The 12,291-nt window shown below is 43.8% G+C and overlaps 1 protein-coding gene across 6 annotated transcripts in view; it reads right to left on the bottom strand.

The window, feature by feature from the left end:
* IKBKE (inhibitor of nuclear factor kappa B kinase subunit epsilon) overlaps positions 1–12,291 on the bottom strand; it is an 889,499-nt gene that overhangs the window by 87,666 nt on the left and 789,542 nt on the right. The window lies entirely within an intron of this gene.

The following is a 12,291-nucleotide window of genomic DNA, read 5'->3' as shown; positions in this document are numbered from 1 at the left end:
GAACAGGGCTCAGTTCAGACCTTTTTTCTGGTTTATTGGGTAACTTGTTTAAATCAGTTTGTTTGTTTTCTATTGTTTTATATATATAAAAAAATTGCACTTTATTCATCTGCTTTTACTGTATTTGTGTTTTGACTACAACTCTGATCTTATATATATATATACATATATATATATATATATATATATATATATATATATATATAACAACGAGTATCCTTTTCTGTGCATTTAAAGTTTTTTTTTTTATTGTATCTGCTTTATTTTCGGGGAAAAAAAAAACAAAATATACTTGTTTCCTGCCTTTCTAAGATAGTATAGTCCAGTTTTCAGGTTAGTGCTGAATTCAGGGCTGTCTTACAAATCTCTGTGTTTGCCCATACCTTACTTGGATAGAAGGAAGTTTCTCTGTTCACCTGTGAGAGAGGGGAGCTTTGAGCAGCCTATCTGTCCCTGGAGGAGTGGTTTCAGCCCAGAAATTAGTAGTTTATTGGCCATTTTGGGCTAATTTCTATCTCTTTCATTTCCCTGCTATAAAAAACTCCCGGTTTTGCGCGCCGGTTAGCTAGGGTATAACTATTCCCGGCTCCACAAAGTCTCCTCTTCAATTTTTCCCTTGAAACTAGACAAACATTCAACTTAAGCACTCAAGCCATTCATTTCTCAGCCCGGCACTTGCTCAAAACGCATAGCAAGCACTTATAAACCCTAGCACAAGACCCCCCCCCTATACTGTACAGAAGGACAAGGCTCTCTATTCGACCTTACCAGCCATTCAGTAAAACAGTTCACTGTACCTATCCAGGCATGTCCAAAGGGCAGTTTCAGGTGTACTCTCCAGTCCAACTGGTGAATCTAGGCATTTTGAGGTAATGTTACAACTGCCTTATGTACACAAGCAACCCCTCTCCTCCTGCCATCAAACACTAATACATGTGAGAGATGCAATTATACAGCCAAACTGGAGGCTAAACTCTCTCAACCCAAGACTGGATCAGACAGTCAAGAGGAGAAGGGAAATACTTGCATCACACCACCAGTCTCACATAGACCAATTAAACCAGCACCGGAAAAAACACACAAATACACAAAAACATACTCGGAGGCTCTAAATACAAATCTGCAAAAGCAACAGAGACCTCCAAAGCAAACATCCAAGCAACCTCCACCCCCCCCCCAACACTAACCCTCCACACAAACCATGAAACACATAATTCACAAAACCAGTGTGCCATGCAACCACAGCCCTTAAGGCAAAATAACATACCCAACATACTAGTAAATAGGTGACTCTATAGTCAGGCACACTGACTTCCCACTCACTAGGCTGAATAAGTAGAAGGTTACTGTTAGCTGCCTGTCGGGTGCCAGGATCCACCACATAAAACAAGCACTCAGGTCACTCCAGAACAAGTACAAATACGACTCTGTCATTGTCCATGTTGGTGTGAATGACCTGAGCTGTACCTCCCTGAACTACATGAAAAGAGACATGGAAGAGCTGTCTGATCACGTAGCCCAGGCCTGTATGACCCTGACCCTGATGATACAAAGAAAAAATTATCAATTTCAACAATTGTCTAGGTTTCTGGTGTCATTCAAAGGGGATCCAGTGTCTGTCCACCTGGGATGACATGCTCGACAAGCCACGCTGCTTCGCTAGAGAAAGTTTGCACCCATCACTCTTAGGCTTTTGAATACTGGCCAAGGCTCTTGCCAACCCCATAGTGCCTTTTTTAGGCAAGGCTCAAAAAACAAACCCACCGCCATAAATAGCACAAGTAACAAACAACTGAGGGTAATGCTACTCAATGCCAGAAGTCTAAACCTCAAAGTGCATGCACTCGAGGCACTCCTCAGTATGGAGAAAATTGATATATGTGCAGTAACAGAAACCTGGCTTAAGGCTCCAGAGAGCACCCCAGCACTACCAGGCTACAAACTCATACCATACATTTCAGCCACAGAACCCAGACCGAAATACAAATGTGGGGGTGTATCCATATTCATCAAGGATACCCACACCACCAGCTTAGTGGCACAGCACAGTGCTTCACAGATCATCCACGTGCAACTAACAATGAACAAAACTGCAGTTCAAATTGTAGCTTGCTACAGATCACCCACCATGTCCCAGGACCCCCATTCCCTGTTTCTGGAAACACTGGGAAACAAAGGTCCTACCAAACACCCTAATATTGGGTGATTTCAATCTCCCAAACATTAACTGGGAGAACAACTCAAGTACCAACTCCCTTGCCCAACATTTCCTAGAATTTATAAACTCAAATGCCCTGGATCAACTGGTCAACACTCCCACCAGAGGTGACAATATATTGGACCTGGTCATCACCAACATGAGCGACCGGTGTTCTACACCGAATGTCAACCCCTCGCTGGTTAGATCTGACCATAAACAAGTCACTTTGGATATCCACGTTCCACTCCCACCCCTGGACAAGGAAACCACTGTGAAAAACTTTTCAAAAGCAAACTTCACGTTACTTATGACCGAGGTGGAAAGTTTCAAAGCCCCAATGCTAAAGGATAATGCTGTCCAAGCTGCAAAATCCTTTACTAATGCATTCTACGGGCACCTACAAGAATGCATGGATCATGCTATCCCAAGCAAAACCAAGACTCACTCCTCCAAGAAAAGGAAACCAATCTGGTGGAACCCTGCCATAAACAAGCTATACAATAGAGGAGGAAACTAGTACAGAAAAGAGTAAAAAGGGAAAACATCCCTGATCAGTATCAGCAAGAAACTACGATCCCTCATAAAATCATCCAAGGCGAGCTTCAAAAGAAAAATTGCCAAGGACTCCAAAGATAACCACAAGACATTCTTTAGCTATGTCAAGTGTCCAAGTGGCAATGCTCAGATCTGCTCGGAGTTAGTGCAGAATGGCTCAAAACACAATGAACTGACCGATATCGCCAACATTCTGGCAGACATGTTCAGTGCAAACTTCACCCATACCAGAAGAACGTAGAGCCCCTGAAATTAGACACTCAGGTTAAAACAGCCCTCTCCAAAGCCAAAAACACACCATCAATGGGACTGAACAGTGTCCCAGGCTGTGTCCTACATGAGCTCAAAGACAAACTAACCCCTCACCTAAACACACTGTTCAAACCCAGCCTCTCCACAGGCTACGTACCCATAGAGTGGCGCACAGCAACGGTTATTCCGCTCCACAAAGGTGGAGCCACAACAGACCCCGGGAACTATCACCCTATAAGCCTGACAAGCTTGGTCTGCAAGGCTATGGAGCACATCATCATTGAACTCATTAACAGAGATATTGGAAACCTCCAAACACTGGACCCTACCCAGTTAGGCTTTAAGGGCAGATCATGCCTCCTATACCTGGTGGACTTCTTTGAGACAGTTACCAAGGCTATAGACAAGGGAAAGGTGGTACACACAGCCTACCTAGACCTCGCAAAGGCCTTCAACACCATTCCCCATTCTGGTATTATAGACAAGCTCACCAGCCTGAACATAAACCCCTATGTTACTAGATGGGTTGCCAACTGGCTCACGGACAGAACCCACATGGTGACAGTTGCAGGAGCTAGGTCTGACCCTAAACCGGTTACAAGTGGCATTCCCCAGGGCTCAGTCCTAGGACCCCTCCTGTTCAGCATATACTTTTCAGAGGTACAGGCAAGCACAGGAGGACTATGGCTGACCAAGTTCACAGATGACTGCAAACTAGGGTCTATAATTGACTCTCCGGCTGACACAGACATCCTCCAAAATGGTCTTACTGAGACGGATACCTGGTGTCAAAATCATGGCCTCAAGCTAAATGCCAAAAAGTGCATAGTCATCCCCTTTGGAAAAAACAAAGTATCCACAAGCTACCACAAAGTTGGTAGTCCCCTAAATACGGAAGACGTAATAAGGGATCTGGGGACCCAAGTAGATAGTAATCTCTCCTTTAATAATCACATTGCCAAAGTGATTAGAAAATCCTTCTATGCGGCCCACCTAATCACAAAAGGGTTCACATCCAGATCAAAAGAGGTCATTGTGCCCCTCATAGTCTATGATGGGACTGATGAGTAAACACCCCATTTGGGATGTACCTTACAAGACACCTGCAACAGCTGGAAAGACCACAGAAGTACCTCACCAAGAGGATCACTGACCTCAAAGAGATGCCCATTGCAGCTCGACTGAAGAAACTCCAGTTGCACTTGGTTGCATTCCGCCTACTCAGAGGTGATCTCTGCCTGACATACAAGGCCATGTCCAACCCAGAACTGATGGACATGCTCCACCTTAAGGAAACCTTATCCCCTCAAGCTACACGCTCTAGGGATCTAAACCTCCCCACAATAATAAATAGGATGTGCTGGAGGGATAGATTCCTGTCCCAAAGCTTCCCATGCTTTGAAATAAGATTCCAATCTACATTAGGCAGAGCTCCTCACTAACACTCAAGAGAAACCTTGACGAGTGGATGGGAAACAGAAGGTTTACCCTGGGGATTACTTCAGTGGCTCTGCTGGACAGAGGCACAGGGAACTAATCTAAGGGGGTGGCGAAAGCCAGCACATTCTGGCTAGGCTTATAAATGCCTTCGTGCAGATAGCCTAGTAATTACGTATGAACCTATAAGTTAGTGTGGAACCCAGCATGTGAGCAGGCATTCCAGAAGCTTAAAGATGCTTTGGGAGGACCCCCTGGGTTAGCCAGTCCAGATTACAGCAAAGAATTTGTTCTTCAGGTGGATGCTTCGAATCGTGGGGTGGGGGCTGTACTTAGCCAGATTTCTTCAGAGGGAGAAGAGCACCCAGTGGTTTATCTCAGTCGTAGGCTCCAACTCTGGGAGGAATGCTATGCAGCTGTAGAAAAGGAACGTCTAGCTATAGTATGGGCATTGCAGAAACTTCAGCCTTATCTGTATGGAAGGAAATTCACTGTTATGACAGATCACAACCCCCTAACATGGTTAAACAGAGCCAGCCAGCAAAATGCCAAGTTGCTAAGATGGAGCCTGTGGTTGCAAGCATATATGTCCATGCAACACCGCAGTGGGATTAGCAATGCCAGTGCAGTTGGACTCTCAAGACAAGGTAAGGTATACTCAGATAGACCTAACTCCTTCAAGCAGCATTTCTCAAGGGTCACTTGAAAAAAATACCTTGAGTTCTCCGGAAGGGGGATATGTGAAGATAGATGAAGGCTGCCAGCCTAGCCAGATAGAATTTTGGAGATAATTCTGCCATCTGTAAATATTAATGTAAACCACAGGCTTGTTGTCTTAAATGGTAAAAATAGTGTTACCTGTGGAACTGAAAAAAATGTAACAACAGTGCACTCTGCTGTATGAAAGTTAAGTCAAGCATTTTATGACTGTATTTGATCTTTAAAGTTGGCTCCAGCCTGTCTAGGTAAAGGAATTCTTGCTACTGTTTTAAGGCCAGATTTAATGGCCAGAATTTGCATGCACGAATGTCCTTAATGGCTTTGCTTCCTGACCTGGTGTGAGCTTACTAAAGAATGTAGCCCGTTAGCCTGGCAAAGTGTGAAGAATGATGTAATGTGAGCCAAGAATGTGATTTTAAAAACAGAATCAGAGAGCATTAAGCATTTTTGTCTTGACCATCCAACTCATCAGCACTCTGTCTTGCTCTACATGCAAGTTATCTTAGACTTGTGTTTTCTCTTAGAAATAGCTAGAAACTAGAAAGATTAGACTGTTTTTCTGTGATGTCAGAACTGTACTACTGAATTATTTTAAGTATTTCTCTGTGATCTCTGAACTCCTGACTAGCATTGTGTAGTAAAAAGTATTGTCTTGTGTTTTGACAATTTGTTATTAAATATTTTTAAACCCTTTCAACTCTGTCTGTTTTTGTAGAGATAATTTAAGCTCTTTTGAGTACCTGCATATTTTTGGTAAAATTGTACAAAGCCACTCCAATAGCTTTAGCCATGGGCTATACTACCAATTGGATAATAATATTGCACAGTAATCATTGGACACCCTTTTAAGGGCCTTTTAGTAGCTGATAAATATTTGCTAAGTGCTGGCAGTGATTTCTACCGTATAGTCTGGGAAAAAGGGACACAGCTGGACAGCCTGTGCCAGCCTTCCCCAGGAGTGCCTGTGTGGTTGTATAAACTCTTCTCAAAGTATGTGGGTGTGTGTATGTCTGCTACTTGGGCAGGGACACAAAGCACTTGTTGGACAGAGAGGGTGCTGGAAGCTTTAGCTTGCCCACTAGGCTGAGATCTGGACCCTATAGCTGTACCAGTGGGGAGTCTTATTGGGGACCTGGAGAGCAAGGGAACAACCAGCCCCAGACTGACTGTGATCTCTGTGCTCCTAAGGGAAATTTCAGTTTACTGTGTGTATTTGTTATCCTTTCCTCCTATATGAGGCACCCTCACTGGTGTTAGTGGTGAGGATAGAGGCTCCTTGATTGCTGGGTCAGGGCAAGGGTGTCACACCCCTAACAGATTTGTTTGTCTTTCAATTGAATTGTACAGGTTATAGGTCACATTAAAGGTGGGAAAAGTATTGAAATGATTTATTGTGGTCTCATTTTTTTATATCACAAAAACCTGGCATTTTAACAGGGGAGTGTACACTTTTTGTATCCACTACACCTTTCTAAGCACCTGCAGGAATTAGTGAGACCACAAAGGTTCCCCACAAGGAAAATTCAAGGTCTTTAGCATCTGTTATAAGAGGACTGTCTAAAATCACTGCCACTGTGCTCAGTTTCATATAGACTATGCCCACTACCACTGTATTCAGTTTCATATAGACTATGCCCACTACCACTGTATTCAGTTTCATACAGACTACTCAAAGACGATCTCTGCCTTGTATATAAGGTAATCTTTGGCCCTGCTTTACTGGAAATCCTGCATATCTGTAAGTCAAATGGTATATAGGTTTCTCTCTCTAATAGCCTTAACTTGGTTTGTGACATTAATAGAACCTGCTGGAGGGATAGATTTGTCTCCCAGAGGTTACCACACCTTAGGAACCAACTCCCGCCTCTTGTCAAGCAGAGCACTTCATCAGCAGTCTTCAAATGCAGTCTAGATGATTGGATGGGTATCCATAAATATACCCTAGGGGTCCCACCTATGTCCATCTTGGACAGGGGTGATAGGTGCTGATCGTGGAAATAAGGGTAAAATTTGGCTACGCTTGTAAGAGCCTTAGGGTCATTATCTTAGTAACCTTCTATGATGGGGGTGGCTGTGGTGTGTGCTGGGTTCCGCAAGCTGGTAGGGACCATGATCAGTAGCTACAATAGATGCACAGAAGCAGGCTTCACTGAAACAGGGTCAACAGCAATGGTGGAGCAAAAACTACCATGCCTACTGTTACAGTGGGGACTCCAGTGCAAGGATAAACCTTCAGAATATATATATTGTTAAAGATATAACAACACAATACCAGTTTTAGACCCAGCTTATTTTTTATTAAAATACTTTTTTTATTGTAATTACTTGCAAATCTTTAACTTTGCAGTGTGTAGAAGGGGCTCGCTCAAGTTAATAACAAAATAACAAGTGGCTTTCTGCAGTTTGTCTTGTATTTTTATTTATATTGATCTTGTGATAATCATTATACTAAATTCAGTGTTGTCAATATGGGGTGTGCTTCTGATTAGCGTAGAATGGAGCTCAGGCACAGAAATTGTAGTTTATTGGTCGTTTGGGCAGTTTTTTCCATCTCTTTCAACTTTCAGGTTTAAAAGCCCACATCTGCACTTGTTTCTCACCTTTCCTGTAACTAGTCTAGTCTAGATACAGATTTGCTGTATCCAGGACTTTGTAAGCTTCTAAGCAGTGCAAAAGTCTGCTCTTCAATTTTTCCCTTAGATCTGCTAGTTCTTTCCTCTCCTGCACTTTAACTAGCTTATTAGTTTAGCACTCTACCAGACTCTCCAGCCGAGACTGGAATAGCTGGTCAAGAGGAGAAGGTCAACAGTTGCACCACACCACATGGAAAAATACTATCTTTACTGCTCATTTCCTGCCCTTTCCTGTACTGGAATAGTCCGGATCCCAGATCTGCTGGTTTCAAGACTTTAGTTTGTGTTTCTGAGTGGTCCAGACCTTGTTGTGCCACTGGGAGGTCTTCCTGCTTATCAGTGAGTGTGGTAAGCACTAGTGCAGCCTACCTGCCACAAGAGGAGTGGTCTCCAGCTCTGAAATTTACCTTATTGGCAGTTTAGGGCCAATTCCTATCCCTTTCAAGTTTCTGAGTTAAAAACCTGTGTTTGTGTGGGTTTGCGCTTGTTTTTAGCTCGGCAGATGGGCGTCCTGCAGACTACTACAGCACCAGAAAATGAGAGAGAGACTTTTTGCTGTTCTAAGTACCTTTTTGGCTTTCATTTAACTGTTTTAAGCCAACTGAACTTTAAAAAGCTGTTTTTACTGTCATTTGCTGTATTTCTGCTGCATTGTACTGTTCAGTTTTACTACGTGTACACTAGTCTTATCTGCTAAAAGCTTAAAATCTAACTGAATTTATAACTGTAGGCATCACACTCAAGTGCGACAGCCTTTTATGTGCATTTTATACTGTTTTAAGTGCTTTTTCCGCTTAAATTAAAAAAAATACTATCTGTGCTTCTCGTTTCCTACCCCTTCTTATACTAGAATAGTTTGGATCCCAGATCTGCTGGTTTCAGGACTTTAGTCTGTGTTTCTGAGTGGTCCAGACCTTGTTGTGCCAGTGGGAGGTCTTTCTACCGATCAGTTAGACTGGTAAGCATTAGTGCAGCCTATGTGCCACAAGAGGAGTGGTTTCCAGCTCTGAAATTTACCTTATTGGCTGTTTTGGGCTAATTCCTATCCCTTTCAAGTTTCTGAGTTAAAAACCTGGGTTTGCGCATCGCCCAATACCACTTAGCTAGGGTTAAACTACTCCTGCCACCATAAAGTCTGCTCTTCAGTTTTTCCCTTGGAACTAGCCAGATTCTTAGTTTTAGCACTTGAATTTGTTTCCTCGTGCACAGCACTGGTTCAGAACCTGTTGTAAGCACTAAATAAGTTACAAATTACTACAGCACTCAACCTCCCTCATTACCTAGAGGAAAACAGTTTTTGTACTTATCTTCCTCACTTGCGTAGAGGAAAACAGCTCTAGTATTTACTTTCCTCACTTGTCTAGAGGTAAATAGTGTTTATTCAGGCATTTCCAAGGGACAGCTCCTGGAGTTCTCTCCTGTCTACCTGATGAATATGGGCATCTTGGGGCAATGTAGCAATTGCCTCATGTTCACAGACAACCCTCTCTCCTCCTACCACCCAACACTAGAACCTGTGAGAGATGCATTTATCTAGCCAAGCTGGAGGCAAAGCTCTCTCAACCCAAGACTGAACTTGTCAGTCAGGAGGAGAAGACAAAACACCCCATAGTCCCAGTACATCTACACTGCCAAGACCCACACATATATACACAAAATCATTCTTGGAGGCTCTTAAGATTCTACCCAAACAACAGAGACCTCCAAAGTAGAAATGCAAGCAGCCTCCAGCCCTCACCACAACCCAAAAGACACATCAACACACAGACTGTGTCCCACTCAACCACTGCCCATAAGGCAAAACTACGTACCAAACACACTGGTCATAGGTGACTCTATTGTCAGGCACACTAATGTTCCACTCACCAGAATAGACAAGGAGAAGGTTACTGTTAGCTGCCTGTTGGGTGCTAGGATCTGCCACATAACCCACGCACTCAGGTCACTCCACAACAGTACAAATATGACTCCATCATTGTCCATGTTGGTGTGAACGACCCGAGACATACCTCCTTGGATAACATGATAAGAGACATGGAGGAGTTCTCTGATCTTGTAATCCAGGCACGTATGACCCAATCCCTGAGTAGCATCCTGCCATCACCCAGAATGATACTGTAATACAAGGAAAAAATGATTGACTTCAACAACTGGCTAAACGTCTGGTGTCATTCAAAGGGGATCCAGTATTTGTCTGCCTGGGACGACATGGTTGATAGACCACAATGCTTTGCCAGAGATGGCCTGCACCTGTCGCCCCTGGGATTCTGGATACTGGCTAAGGCTCTTGCCACCCCTATAGTGCCTTTTTTAGGCAAAGCTCAAAAAACAAAACCACCACCATAAAGTACAGTTTTGTACCTACCATAAATGTAGATGTTCGAGTGCTAATACAGCTGCAGTCATAACAGATGGGTTCTCCTGCCGTCAAGCGGGTCCTCGGTCGGCCGAATTCCAAAGTCTAGGTCCAGCGTTGGTTGTCATCACTTCTTCCCTGACGTCAGTGCGCCAGGGGTATAAAAGAACCAGCCGACGCCATTTTCTTCAGTTATTCTTGCCCCAGATGTCAGGTGCCCCCAGAAGGAAGGCAATACATAAATTTGTGTAATAAAGCAATGCAATATAATCAAAATACAGTAGTTGCTAGCAAATACACCATAAAAGAATACCCCAATCAGGTTGTATGAGGAGGTGTTAGCCAATAGGCCTGTCCCAAGAGGGGAAGGAGGGAGGGAAACCTGGACTGCAGCTGTATTAGCACTCGAACATCTACATTTATGGTAGGTACAAAACTGTACTATGTTCATCGTGCATACAGCTGCAGTCATAACAGATGGGTAGAATCCCAAAGCTAAGAAAGGGGTGGTAGGCACTAGGTGGAACTAGGAGGAGCCAGAATGCCCTGCAAGACTGCAGTGGCAAAGCCTGCTACAGTTTTGGAGTATAAAGGTAGGTGGTAGTGCTTGGAGAAGGTATGCACAGAACTCCAAGTGGCTGCTTCCAAAATATCTTTGGTAGGAACTCCTCTGAGGAAAGCTGCAGAGGTGGCTGTGGCCCTTGTGGAGTGAGATCTGATGCCTGCAGGTACAGTTTTACCATGAAAAGAGTAACAAAAGTGTATGCAGTGGGCTACCATTTTGAGATTGTCTGTTTGGAAATTGGCTTCCCTTGAGCTCCTATAGCATAGGACACAAAGAGCTGTTCTGATTTTCTGAAAGGCTTTGTTCTGTCCAAATAATAACGCAGTTGTCTGTGGATGTCCAAGGAATGTAGTAGTCTCTCCCCTTTGTTTTGAGGATTAGGGTAAAAGGTAGGTAAGTGTATAGCCTGATTCAAAGCTACCCTGGATACCAACTTTGGCATAAAGGACAGGTTGGTTCATAAGGAAACTCTGTTCTGATGGAAGATGATAAAAGGCTGCACAGCCATGAGGGCTTGTAGTTCCGATACCCTATGAGCTGAGGTGATAGCCAGAAGGAAAGCTGTTTTCCAGGACAAATATTGCAAATCTGTTGAGGCAGCTGGCTCAAAAGGAGGCAAGGTCAGCTTTTCTAGAATGAAATTGAGATCCCAAGCAGGTATTGGTTGTTTCCTTGGGGGTTTTATATTCTTAGCCCCTCTGAGGAACTTGTCTTAAGAGGGGGGGAGAGAATAAAGGTGGATCAGTGTTGTATTCTGCAGAAATGGCTGAGGCATGGATTTTGATGGAGGAGAATGAAAGTCCACTGCTTAGCAGCTCAGCTAGATACTGTAATATTTGAGGTAAATTCAGTTTTCCAGGATTCTGGCCCTTTTTCTCATTCCAGGCAGAAAACCGTTTCCATTTTGCGGAGTAAGCTTTTCTAGTAGACTGCCTTCTGGCCTCCAAAATGACATCCTGCACCTCCTTGGAGAGTAGGGTCTGTTGTGATGTTAAGGAATCTTCCATGCGGCCAGATTGAGTGTTTTCAGCTGACTGTGAAGAATTTTGAAGCTGTGCTGAGTCAGAAGAAGAGGCATTAGAGGTAGGGTCCATGGAGGGGAATGCGTCAGGCTCCTCAGGAGTGGGTACCAGTGCTGTCTTGGCCAGTCTGGAGCAATGAGAATCATCTTTGGTCTGTCTGCTCTGGTTTTTAGTAGAACTTTGGGCAGCAGAGGAACAGGTGGAAAGGCATAAACTGTCACTGTTGCCCAACTGAAAGAGAGAGCGTCCACTCTCCAGGCCTGTGGATGAAAAGTCCTTGAGCAGAATTTTGTCAATTGCTGATTTTTGTGGGAGGCAAAGAGATCTATGTATGGCCTTCCCCATGCTTGAATTATCTCTGTAAAAACTTGAGGATGCAACTTCCATTCATGTGGATCTGTCATATTTCTGCTTAGGTTGTCTGCCAGCGTGTTTTCCTTGCCTGGCAAGTACTGTGCTTGAAGTTCGATTTGTAATTCCAGGGCCATGTTCCAAAGTGACATGGCCAGTCTGTATAGGGGGTATGAATGGGTTCTTCCCTGTTTGTTTAT

The sequence above is a fragment of the Protopterus annectens genome, chromosome 7.part0 (assembly GCF_019279795.1).
Source record: "Protopterus annectens isolate FY-2018-M chromosome 7.part0, PAN1.0, whole genome shotgun sequence".
NCBI lineage: Eukaryota > Metazoa > Chordata > Ceratodontiformes > Protopteridae > Protopterus > Protopterus annectens.
This window is presented reverse-complemented; position numbering and strand designations above follow the sequence as displayed.